Source organism: Corvus cornix, chromosome 9, assembly GCF_000738735.6.
Source record: "Corvus cornix cornix isolate S_Up_H32 chromosome 9, ASM73873v5, whole genome shotgun sequence".
NCBI lineage: Eukaryota > Metazoa > Chordata > Aves > Passeriformes > Corvidae > Corvus > Corvus cornix.
In genome coordinates this window covers 22,262,253-22,275,616 of record NC_046339.1, presented here as the reverse complement: position 1 = coordinate 22,275,616, position 13,364 = coordinate 22,262,253, and the positions used below count along the sequence as shown (strand labels likewise).

At 40.8% G+C, this 13,364-nt stretch overlaps 1 long non-coding RNA gene across 1 annotated transcript in view; it reads left to right on the top strand.

The window, feature by feature from the left end:
- LOC120410493 overlaps window positions 1–11,017 on the top strand; it is a 50,103-nt gene extending 39,086 nt beyond the window's left edge. Inside the window, exon 3 of the long non-coding RNA XR_005602696.1 lies at window positions 10,673–11,017. This is a non-coding gene — a long non-coding RNA (uncharacterized LOC120410493). The remainder of the gene's footprint in view (window positions 1–10,672) is intronic.
- Window positions 11,018–13,364: the final 2,347 nt, after the last annotated feature.

The window sequence follows — 13,364 nt, the reverse complement described above, 5'->3', positions numbered from 1 at the left end:
AGACTACCCTTCTGAATCAATTTCTCCTCATATTGTATATTTAACTGCACAATGGCGTGTCAAGTTTGTCAAGAGACAAATCACTTCCTTCTTTATAAACATGGCTTCCCTTCCAAAGTCATGTCATGAGACTGGACTTGAACACTGGGAATCAAACTGTGAAAGATTCTTGGAGAGAACATACAAAGAGATAGCTCTCACAGCTTTGCATAAAATAGTTTTTCTGTTGTTAGCAATAACTTAGTTTTAAGGTCCATTATTTCAGGACTCTTGAGCAAGACTTGGCTCTAGCAGGAAATGAGTTTTTCTGGGCTTTTTTATTTTATTTTTCTCCCAAGTGATTTATGGCTCTGTGTGTTACTGCTGAAGCAATGCTGCCCAATATCACAGGATGGGTACAGATGTCTGCAGAAGTTTTCTTTCACCTATTTCATATCTTTTCACAATATAATTTTGGACAGACCCTAGAAGGTTCAGTGTTTCAGCTGTACTGTTTTTCTTGCTGGTAAAGATAATACTGAGCATTCTTCTTTCTGACACCAGTGCCTTTTACCTTGCTAATGCTGCAGTAGCTAAAAACTGAGAATTGGAACTGCTGGATGGATGGCCCTCCTAACTATTCCATTAATCTCTGGGAGGCCTATTTTACTTATAAGCTGCCCTGCCACATTCCTATGCCTGGCCTCCTTTAAGCCTGGCGTTTAGGTCCAATTGTTTAAAGCAATCTCTTGTTGTAGCTGGTTGGGGTGAAATGGAGCTATCTGTCAATTTGAAAAGGTCACTGGCTGTGTCAGAATGACAGTGATTCCAAATTATCCATTAATCTCCCAATTTAAAATTGTCATCCTTCTTATTACAGCCAGCCAGCCACAGAGGCTGAAATAGACCTCTTCTCTTACACCCATGACCAAGCAGCTTTTTTATTAGCTGGCAGATAAAATTGGCAGTACGTTCTAGCATTAAATATTCATTGACCGCTCTCTTAAAAGAAATGTCTGCTAACAAGTTGAAAATATATGAGAAAACAGCCAAAGAATTTACAATTGATTTTCTTGTCTTATCTGCCAAGATTTGGGCTATTTGATTAGTGTAAGACACTCAGCATATTCCTGTACTGGTTTGAGTCAGAGGGTGATGTATGCCAGAACTTCCTTGCCCACATTTTGGCATTGGTTTGATATTGGGGACCTACACAGTGTGTTAAATGGAGGGTAAATTAGAGAAAGTGTAATTCTCTATGGAAAATGAGACTTAATAGCTTTTTCATTGTCAAAGGAATAGCTCTGGAAGATGGAAAATGTTCCAGATAAGGGGTTCAGGCCTGAAATATGTTTCGTTTTCTCACACAGGATGATGGTGTGGTGCTGATGAGGTTTAAGAAAACAGGGGAGAGCTCTGGGCCATCTGCTGCTCCTGAGGGGAATGAGGGCTTAGACTCCTCTTTTCCATGTCTGTCATCCATCACCTGAGCCCCAAATTCACTGCTGGTGCTGTTTGGAATTTAATAGTTGTAACTTAGGGGGCTTTACAAAGTGGTTAAATGGTGGGATCATGGCAGTGCCCCGTTGTGAACAGAAGTGTAATCATCTATCCTGGCAGTGAAAATCCAGACAGCTTTGGGAGGTTTTTTGATGTGGCGTTGTTGTGATGTGATGCCCATTTATACAGAAAAAGGTATAAGCCAGGGAAGCATAAGGAAAGGAAATCCAAGGCACGTGGAATGGCAGGAGGCACATGGTCATTTCGTGCTCTGAGGAACAAAGAGTCTGCTTGGACACTGATAACCAGGCAAGACTGAGTGCAAGTGGGGGTGGATTTACCAGCCTCATCTCAATCCTTGGTTATGAAAAACTTTTGAATGTGTCCAGAACCACACATACACAGAGGACTTTTTTGTTGCTTCTTTGCAATGGCCATAATGTATTAATTCATGGCAGACAGCATGGCAGGTGTTGTCTGTGTACCCCAAATAACTGTTGTACCCCATGGAAGGGCCTGCTAAGACTTTCCATTCAGGTATATCAGATAAAGGATAAGTTTATTTTATAGCCAGCCAGAGATGCACAAGCTGCAGGTTGACTGCAGCTTTACCAGTTAAACTTTCTTTTCCAGTGAGCATCAGGGTTGTGTGCAGGTGCCAGCTCTGCTCAGCTCTCCTCTGACTGCTCTTATATGCAGTTTGTTGGGATTGTGGAAAGCAGAAGGTGAGAAGAAAGCGGGGTGTCTGCTGTATCGCATATTTTGTCTGTTTCCACTTCAGAGATATTTGACTTCCAGGAGACAATGTGTGTGCAATTTTTTACTCTAGATTTTTTCCCCCTCTGTCTTTTGCAAGTTTAATTGCTCATTAAAAGTCACAGAGAAGCACACACTGGCACAATGTTTTGATGAAACACCTAATGACTTTGAGCATTTGATTTATGGACATAGTTTAAGTTACACGGGGACTTGTGTCAAAACAGGCCAGAGATAAGCTTACATTTATCTATGGAAGTTAAGGGATAATTATGTTAAAACACTGCATTTTAAAGGAAACAAAGACAGACCTCTGGGAAGTGCATTTTCACAGCATGTATTAGCAAAGCCCAATCAACCTCCTTGTGGGAGAACAATTAACAGAATTAAAAGTTGGAATTTTAATTATCATACAAATTAGAGGGAAATTAATCAGCTTGTATTTTATGACTTGACTTGGCTTTGAGCATTGCTGCTCGAATTTTATGGCAAAATTTTGATTAATTGAGACACTGCATGAAAGCATAAAATCCTGACTTAGGCAGCATTTTAATGCCTGGCTCAATTTCCACCTGCTACCTACAGTATGGGAAGCAGCAACAATGAGTCAATGCAGAAGCCAAACATTTGTTTGCCCCAGTAGAAATGTGCAAAACAATTTCTCTGCCAGTGGCCAAACCTGCTTTTTCTAAAAAGCTCCTCTTTTTGCTTTCTAACTACATAACATGTTGGTTTACACCTAGTGCCTTGCTATGAACTATTCAAAAGTTAGAGATTTTCACTGACTGACTGGAAGCACCTTTTCAATACTAATCAAAGCCCAGCTTCTTCTTTGGTTTAGGGTTGGGTTTTAATTTTTTTAATTCATCACAGCTGAACAAAATTTTGTACAGCAGCAGCCTAAATAACTTTGAGAGGATACAGGGTGAATGTTGCTACATAGTGGGTTGTCAAGAGTGAGTAGTTTCATGTGAAATCTAAAGGCACCTACAGGCCTGTGTGGGACCTTTGGAACTGCTACCCCAGACTCAGCAATGCCTTGCCTTGGCAGGTATTTGAATCTTGTTTTGAGTTGTGCTGATCAGAACTTGAAAGCAGTTAGAGCAGTTTGTGGCACTGTGGGAGGATGGCAAGTTCCAGTTCAGCTGCTGAAAATGTGGGTTTGATAAAATACTTATTTCTTTTTGATTGTTCTTTTTCACCTCAATGACTTAATTTGAGGTTTGGTTCCAGACAGATTAAAGAGTCAAAACTTTGATTGCTCCTCTACTAGAAAATGGGAATCTAGATTCAGATTCCCTACATAGAGAAAGGTACTGAATTTGGTATTTGCACTTTATCTTTCTCTTCCCTCCTCTTCCTCTAGTAAATATCTGTCAGTAAATATCTGCAAACCTGAAGGATAGTCTTGCCATGTTTGACACTGAAAATCAAAGAAGGGCTAAAGCTAAGCTCAGTCCAGGAAAAACGAAATCAAACACTTTGCACTCCTTTGTTTGGGTTGTAAAAACAAAATTCAAATAACAAAGCCTCAGAAAAGGCAAACCTATGCTTCAGTCAGAACACAAGGCACAAACAGATTGCAGAATAAACTAGACTGCAATTTTATAGGATCTCAAGTTAAAAGAGTAGTTTAGTTATGATGCTGGATTTAGTTTGGGCTCAAGTAATGATCTAGGAAGCTGGAGAGAAGCACTGGAAATGACCGTGTGCTAATGAGGACCCCAGCCGCAGCTTTCTGTGCTAGTTAATTTGCAATCTATGTGGAGATCTGTTGGCAAGCCTATAAAAATGAGGTTTTGCAAAAGTAATCGCCACTTCGAAGTCTAGAGATACAGCCTGAGGAAGCAGAAGCATGTTGATTATTAAATTTCCACTTTGAACATTGTTTGGAAAGTTGACGTTACTGCTTCCTACCTGCTGAAGTGAGGAAAGCGTATTGTCCTCCACACCAAAATAGAGCTGGAGCTCACCATTTCAAAAGACAGCTAACAGGAATGGGTTTTGGCAACTGTGCCAGATATGCCAGCTAACTCAACATTGTCCATTTAGAAACAATAATATGTTTCTAAACATTTTATCTTTGAGGATGTTTGGCTGAAGTGCAAAGGTTCAGTCTGTTTGCTGAAAGGCTATGATGAAAGCATCCTCTTTGCTGCTCTGAATGTGCTGCTACTCAGTACGTTCCTGGATTAGTTCTGGGCATGATATAATGTGTGTTTTAGGGTGAATCCTTTGGCCACCTAAAGGTCAGCAAAGCCTCCAAAAGAACTCTTTAAAGCATGCCCCTGTGGAATAAGGTGGTGAAAAAGCCTGAGGCAAGAGTACTGTGTTATGTTCCCTAAGGAATTCCAGTTTGGTTTTGAATGGTTAAATATGGTAGGTAAGCCAAACATGCTACTTCAGACTCCCCTGAGTAGAGGCAAGCTCTCTCCTCTCTCCTTTCTCCTCTCCAAAATAAGTCTCATGGAGTGAATTCTACAAGGCTGCAGTGTTAGAGGGACAGAAGAAAGTCAATGAGCTGGTAAAGGTCCAAGGATTTATTGCAGAGCAGGTATTATGCAAATCAAACTAATTACTTCATAGAACTGTCAGGTGGTCTGAATGGATGTGGCCATCAGGATCTGTACAATGTCACAGTTTCACTTACCTGTCAGTTTACTTTGAGTTAGGTTGAAAACAAAATGTTCTTCTGTCAAAGGTACGAGTGCAACAGGACCTTTTCTTTTCCAAACACGTTGATTTTAAAGCTCAACCAGAGAAGTTGAATAAGGTCCTGCAGGGTTTGAGTACAACCTCAGCGGAGGCTGATGGATGTAAAATAGATCCTTTCAATCAGAAGGGACCTACAGTGGCCCTCTAGTCCAGCTGCTTGAGCAGATGTGGCACAGAGGAGTGCCAGAGATCCACAGCTGGCTCTGAACGAGTTGCTGCCCGAAGTGAGGTCAGTAGCTCTGCCTAGAGAGCTTGAGACACGTGAGCTCAGGGGGGCAGTTCTCTAGCTGTGTCCCTCAAAGCTCATTTGGGAGGCTCCAAACCGTGTGCTGTGCTTTGCAGTGACACTCTGGAGAGGAGCTCTGCTTGGCAGTGGGGGAGGCATCCTGCTCTGTGGCAGCACTCACAGTAATCTCTCTGATCTGAATAGTACAGGCAACAGGTTGCAGCCTGGGCCCAGTGGTTAAGGGAGGGAGAGGCTTCCTTTACAAGGTAGAGTTACGTAAATGTCTTAGTCAAGGCTTCCATAATTGGATTTTTTAGGAATTATTTTGCCAATGGTGCTTGCCATTATGTTAAATCAATTGTCCCTGCCCTAAAAATAAATTGAGAAATCCTGAGCTGTCATCCATTTTAAGTGGGGAAACGGACACGTTCATGACCTCCAGCCTTGTAAGTGTTTGCTTAAGCATAACAGAACTCTGAGTTTTCCTCCAGAGTTTGAAATAAAGAAGATGTTAACCCCTGTGTGAGATGAGGGATGCCCCCATATCCATGTGGTGAATGGAGCTCTGTGCAGGCGACTGAATAGCAGAGTAGGGAGGAAAGAGTAGGGAGGAAACCAGGAAACTCTGGGCTGTCAGTGCTATGTAAGGGAACTTTCAACAGTATCTGAAGCTCGAGGGTGTCATTCAGAGCACACCTGAACTCCTCTCAAAGGCTCTGCTGTAGCATATGGTCCCTGGCATTCCCTTGGGAATTTGAGTTCCCTGGGGGCCTCTTGGTACCTTGCAGCTTCCTCCCTGTGATGGCCCGGGGACACTATCTGGTTGTAAGTCTAGAAATGAAATGCTTACACCATTTGGCATTTGTTACTTGAATAATTTTTCCTTTTAACTCACACACACTCTTAATTTTTAACATGTAGGGTCACTTGAGATGTCCTCTGAAAATGAGGGGGTAGCTGACTCCTGTGACTTGATTTAGCCCAGCTGGCAAGCTCAGTTACAAATGAGGAACTCTGTTTAAAAAACAGATGCTGCAATTGAACCTAAGTATTCTGTAGTAAATGGAAATGCTTTTTAATTTTCTTTTAAGTACTGTTTTGTTTTGGAAGGATCTGGAGTTTGTTTCAAATAAGACGTGTACCTAAATGCTAGAAATTTTTAAGTGTGCTTAGAAAATGGAAAACAACAATGGAAAGAAAGCCAACATAAATGTGAAGTTAAATGGCTTACCCTCACTAGAGGGTAAATGTAGGATAACTGTGACAAGAATTTCCCAAGCACAGCATCCATGTGATGACTCGGCATCCCAGCATATGGCTTACATTAAAGTAAGCCGTCCAATTCTATGCTCCAGATAATGAAGTCTACTTTTCCAATGATTCTGGAAGTAGTAATTATCTTATCTAAACCCATATGTTAGAGGGAAAAGAATTCCATTCTTGCTAAGTAATTACTATTGGTAATTAATTAAGTACAGACTTCCCAGTCTAGAGTATCATTTTCTAACATCACATTATTTGACAGATGCAACCCACATTAGAGTTATGTTTGTGAAGCAGATCATATGGGGTGCCTGGTCCTTAACCATTCTTAGAATATCAGATTAATTATGCAGCCCCTAAATGCACTCAGGATTTCAGGTGTTCTGTTCCTTGGCTGTCCTTACTGTTGCAGATATGTGGGTTTTAAGGCTATGCTTTCAACCATCGTGAGCAGCACTGTGCAGTCAGGCCACATCTTGAGATCTGAGACCTAGTTTCAGATTTTTAATACAATGTCCTTTTAACATCCAGGATGGTTTAATGGGACACTCACTGGAGCAGATACTGATGGGAGAGAGTCTAAACTTGAGAACAGAAGCAATGAAAACCTTGGCTGGGTAAGAGGGGAAAGTTTCCATGGTGCCTGAGTTCTGACAAGAGTTTGCTCCATATGTCAAATGAATTCAATTATCATCTCTTTACCAGAAATCCTGTAGAGTTCAGTTGACTTGGGGCCAGCTGTAACTATTGTGAAAAGAAGACTGTTCCATGCCCAATTCAGACTGAATCTCCAGCTTCTGAACTGGAGATAAAGTTTGAAATGCTCTGCTTTCATCATGTTTAGTTCAGGTGCATCAGTACATATCTTCTCTCCAGCATAATTTTTAAACAGCAGCCACCGTGCACTGTCACTGAATGGTGGCATCAGTGGTCAAAAGCTGGCCTGAAGGCTGGCAGTTTTCTGTCAGTGATGGGGTCTGTTTCTGCTGTTAGTCATGGAGATGTTCACAGCTGTACACAATGGCTGGGGTTGTGCATTCACTTGGAAGAGCACCACTCAGTAAAGACAAGTGCTCTCCTGGCAGGTGTGGTGACCTTTATATTTTGGGAGAGTATTTAGAGCTATCCTCTCCAGCTGGGCTTGCCTCCACAAGGAGCTCTGAGCACTGGGCTGTGTTACAGGTATGTTATATGCTCTTTGTTTTGTTCATCCTGTTTGACAGGGGGAGAGCAATGTTTTAACTCAGGGAAAACGCATTTGAGGATGTCTCTGAACAACGTTTACTGTGTGAGGCCTTCTGTCATGATTGGCTGTTGTGCCAGTGCCTCATTTCACTGGGATTAGGCCAGGACTAACAGTAACTCAAAAATACAGCTGCTCTTAGAGTTATTTCATTTGTCAGCTCTCTAGAACTTTACTTGTAAAGTTATTTCATCTCAAGCAAGATCAAACCATTGCTCTTGTGATTCTAATGGACTATATTTCTAGTATGGTATATAATAGGTGGAATTCCCTGATACCAAATATTGGAGGTGCACTGCCTTATAAAACTCCTGCAAAGGACTAATAAAGTCAGGTCCTAAAAGTGCAGTTTTGTCTTCATGTTTCTTAAAAATAACCAGTCCCTATTGTGTCCTACAATATCTTCCTATTAATCAAGGACATAAACCTTTCTATATAAATATTACACAGTTACAAAGACATCCTTTTTTCAAGTTTGAACTTATATAAAGGGAAAAGAGCATGGATGAGTGAGCTTTGTATTAAGTTAGAAGAGGTAATTATAGGTTTGTGATGCGAAAGATTTTTACTTCTTTGAAAACATGTGGTCCACTTGTTCGTCCTGAGATCCACATTCCTACTACCTGGAGGCTCCTAAATACACACCTGTACACTTTTTCTCTACAGTAATGGATGGGAAGAATATATGTTGCATTATCTTCTAATACTTTAAATGCCATGGATTATGGGGAGAGCTCTATGCTGAGCCCTCAGCCACCCTCAAGGAGGTATTCCACCAACAGATTTCTGAGTATTAGGCTGCTAGATCAGGCTGAAAGGGGAGAATTTGGTTGTGTGGGGTACTGATGTGGAAGTAATTTTAACTCCCAGAGGTGAGCAAGGCATTGTGTCCTTGTGTTCCTTCTTAGTGCTACGAATGAGCAGGCAGCATGCCTTTTGCCATTGCCTCCCAGCACACTGTAAACCAGGACACACATCTCCTTTGGCTGGGGAAGCCTCCACATTCTGTGGGCAGTAACGCAAGCTGCCCCCAGACTTGGTGCTGTAGGTGATTCAGCTGTGCCACTGAGGCTATTCTAAAGCAGCAGTCTGCTGCTGTTATGCTTGAAATTGCTTCTGCTTTCTCCACATCTTGCTTTTGAATCCCCCTTCCCCATTCTGGTCATGTTTTTCCAGCAGTATTTAATCAGTGGGAGCTGCTGTCCCCTTGGCTATTACTGCACAGTGTGGTGACCAAAGCTTGCTTTGTGAGAGGTGCATTTGGGAGCAAGGAAAAAGGCAAACCAAAATTGTGGAGTATGTTTTATTCAATGGTGTTTGAAGTTGCAGTTCTCCAGGGTGTGCCAACTAGCATATTTCCATAGGAATCTGAATCTACTGTGATTTTAATGGAAGAAAACTGTATTGACTTCAAGCAACTTTCTCGGTCTCATATAGCCTCTGCCATTAGAAATTATGACTTTGAGCCATATCCAGGTATGAGTCCATTCCATGTTGATTTTAAGGAATTGCTGTGTAGAACACAACTGTTCTCTATTTCAGACAATCTAGTATCTCCAGACTGATGGATAGAATTTATTTGCATCTTTTTTTTCCTACGAGTTTGTTCTTTGTCCACCTTTGATGTTTTGCATTTGCAATGCTTGAGAGCAAATTGTGCTCAAGGAGGTATACAGCTTCCCTTGTTCTTGAAAGGATTCTTGCTTATCTGGCTGATACTGATAGGGTTCATCATAACTTCAGTGTAAACTGGATTGACTTTGATTATCTTCAAATATATGCTCCTGTCTTAAAGGTTTAGGTCAGTGCATGCTACTTTTGGCATACTACATGACTTTCTAAAGCTAATGCTTGTTCCTTATCCTTGTGCATTAGAATTCAAGGCCTTCTCAAGTCCTCCAAAGGCAAACAACTCGCTAACAAGAGCTTTCAGTGGCATCTTGGTGCTCAGGGCTGTAAACATGAGAAGCAATTCAATATCATTTGTGAATTCTGTTCTGTTCTCTGTACCGTTACATTCACGTGTGGCTGCTGTGATGGGAGTCCTGCTCTCCTTCCTGGAGTCTGCATTGCCTAAAGATGTATATTTACTAGTCCACATTTTTCATAGGCATAAAGTTTTCAATGCCTTTCCTAAGTGCTGGAATATGTACCTGAGCTAGTAACACACGTGTGGTGTCTGCCACTGTGAAAAATTGTGCATCTTCCGTTGTGTAGCCTTAAGTGATGAAAGTGAGAAGAGCACTCTTACCCTTTGCAAGTTTTTGAGTTCCAGCAGTTTTTCCTTGGATTTTTTTTGTTTGGCTCTGTATCAAACTGAGGGCAATGTAGAAAGGCTTGAATCTCACTGTGCTGATTATAAGCTCACTTTAGCATTCATTCAAACCTAGAGAGAATGGATATGTAGGCCCAGAACTGCTCATATAACCATCACCTGTTGCTATTAACACTTACATGAAAAGTCTAGATAGTAGATGTAGTGGTTTTGTTATAAGGAGTGTGTAGGAATTAAAAAAGATTTTCTGGTAGCTGTGCAGATGAATCTGCTTCTGCCTAAATTAAAAAAAAAAGGAAGCACAGCAAAAGGGGGCAAGTAACCTGAACTAGATTAGCCAAAAAGAAAGAGGAATTTTAAGTCAAAATTCAAGTTTCTCCTCACTGGCCTGCAAGGCCTCTCAGTTCTCTCAGTGGAATGAGAAAGAATAACTTATTAATTTATACTTATAAGATTTTTATTGCAAGCTAAATTATCTTTTTTTACTCTAGAGAAGGTCATGTGTAGCAATTGATATCATCAAAAGAGAAATCTGGGAAAGATAGCTGTGTTAACTGTTAGTTAAATTTTAGCATTTTAAATTAGGAAAAAAACCAAGCAATTTTTCCATGTGGAGAGAGGAGATTTTGCTATTTCCACGTGTGAGTGTCTTATGTAATTTTGAATAACTTATTATTCCTATTCTAACTCTCTCCTTCTTCTTTCCCCACATTAGACACCAATACAATACAGATGGCAAAGGATAGAACACTTTCCTGGATAGAGCATTAGGCTGCTTGAAGATCTTCACAAGCTAGTGGCTTCTGAGCAGTCAACCCAGGGGTGAACTCGAACTGACTGACTGAAACCTGCCTTCATCTGCATCATCTGCTTGCTTTTTGGGTGAGGACTTCATCTTGAAAAGCCACTTCCTATGGTGAAAAACAGGAGAGAGTTATGCTTTCAAACTGTAGAGAAGGCAAATATTTTGGATTCTGGCTTCTGTATTTCTGCAGAGATTTGTGTGATCTCACTGAATGCTGAGTGCTTGTGAAGACACTGAAGATATCCTTTGCCAATACTTGTAAGTAAGTATCACATTGTGTTTTACTGTGTGCTTGGTTTCTTCTTTGAAATTCCATGTTTGGGATAGGAGAGCTTATAAACTTTATTTGCTAAAAAAAAGTGTGTGCAGGCTTTAGTTATGCTGCTCGCATATCTAGAAAAAAGTCATACCTCCCCAGTTTACCCTTTTAATGAGGTCATGCCATTCTATCTAAAGAACTATTGAGGAAGAAGCCTCAAAATATGTCAGAACCAAGCTGACAACATATGTTGCATTTAGGCAATCCCATTTTACATGCTCTGTCCCGATTTTATTTAAATAATTGTATCTTTTTTCTTTCTTTCCCTCTCTAGAGTTCCAATAACAAAACATTTTGCTGAATAAAATGACAAGGGAAATCTATGCTTAAATTCACAAATTAGTGTTCATTCTCCAACTGTGATCTGAATTATTGTCTAAATAATGTGGATGAAACACCTATTTCAAGAGCTGGCAGGATTTCTCCTTTATTTTGTCAGTGTGTATTTCAGTGTTTTTAGCAGAAGATTAGTACATATAGGATCTGTCAATAGCAGTAAATTGTCTAATGATATGCTTGCCATCTCCACATGGGAGACAAAATGTTCCTTTCTCAACTGCAGATCTTAGGGGTTATGTTTCTGTGGTAAACAGGACATTAGTGTAATTGCCAATTTTGCTTGTGCTGCTACGCCATAGAAAATGGCTGGATTTCCAATATGGTTGGGAATTGAAATATTTAACTGAGGAAGCCAAGTGTGGCCTGCTTGCAAGAGCCAGAGACAGCAGATTAACAGCAGTCAAGCTGGTGTTTGAATCCAAAGTGTCTGAGACTGAACATCTTGGAATGCTCTTCACTTCTGAGAGCTGGTTCAAGTGCAGAAAGGATCCATTTCCTGTATGTCATGGTTACATGCTTAATGCTGGGCATCCAAAATCTGGATTAATTGCTTGGCAGGATTTTTTAAAGTCAGGCTTATTGACAGGAAATTACTTGGAAAAATCTCTGGGAAACTTAGGACAAACACTGAACTGTTGGAAAAAGCAGTGTTACTCCATGTGTTACTTCTGGTTAGAGAGTGGCTCCCACAGCATCAGACTTTGCACCGTGACAACCTAAAACTGTACCTTAATATGGAAGCAGCATTCCTGGTGGTACTTGTGTGAAATGTAATCTACAGATTTTTCAGGTTTAGACAGAAATATGTGACAAAAATCAAGCTTCCCACTGTTTTTCAAGGTATGTGGACAAAAACAAGGGTTGAAAATTGATGTCTCTGTTGTCTTAGTGGTTGTATAAAGGGTTGCTCCAAGCAGTTCCTTACAAAGCAAGGATTATGAAAAGGGCTGCATGGAAACACACATGAACAGCTCTGAATGTTTCCTGCTGTGCAGTGTGTGCCCCGGGGAAACCCAGTGTGCAGTGTTCCAGCAGCAACTCCTCTCTACTGGGAAAGTAGGGAAAGCACTGGTGGTACCTTTTGATGCTCTTGTATTTACCTGAAGTAAAGTAGGAAGATTTTTATCTGTGGATCCTCCTGAAGCTCTGTGCAGCTCACTAGTGTCCATGTAAGCCAAAGTCAACTCCAAGAAAGGATGCCTTCCACGGTCATTAGTTACCTCAGGGTTCATTACAGTCTAACATATGGAACTTCACATTGTGAAACACAAAAAAATTAGCCTCCTAATATGGAATTTAAATTACTGGTTTTTTAAAGCTCTTCTCATGCCAAGTATTTTTTCTGAGTGCAACTTGTAGCTGGCGCATAGAAGGGGAGAAAATACGGTGATAGAGTGGTCTGATTTCTTTCACAGGAGCACCCAGGGATCGGTCTGACTTCTGTTAAACAGAGGTTTCGATTCTTTTCATCTCAGACTGCTCCACATCAGGCAATCTTTTCAACTCTCATTTGTCTGTCAGGCATATCACTTATCTTGGAGCTAGTAGAAGGCTTTAGAGCTATGAGGGTTTTTTTTTTTTTTTTTTTTTTTGGTGGTATAATGCTATTTCTAACACATTGTCTCAGCCTCAATTTGGAATCATTTTCCTCCCTCTTCTGTAGGTGCTTCCTGGAGTTTAATGGTCAAATTTTGTAAGAGATATCTCATCAGTACTTGTCCCATCTCTTCCCTAAGTGATTGCATCGGATGAGCAGAAAAGGATGGATAATTGCCTATTGGATTCCGGTTAGTGAAGGTCAAGGTAGTCTCTGCCTGGCCTACCCTCTGCTTGTCATACAACACTGTTATTACAGGGTTTATTCAAGCCTATAATCAGCTGAATTGCACTGAGATGGAACCGTCTGCTTCACTGAGTAGTTTTTTTGTGGCAGTGTGGTCAGGC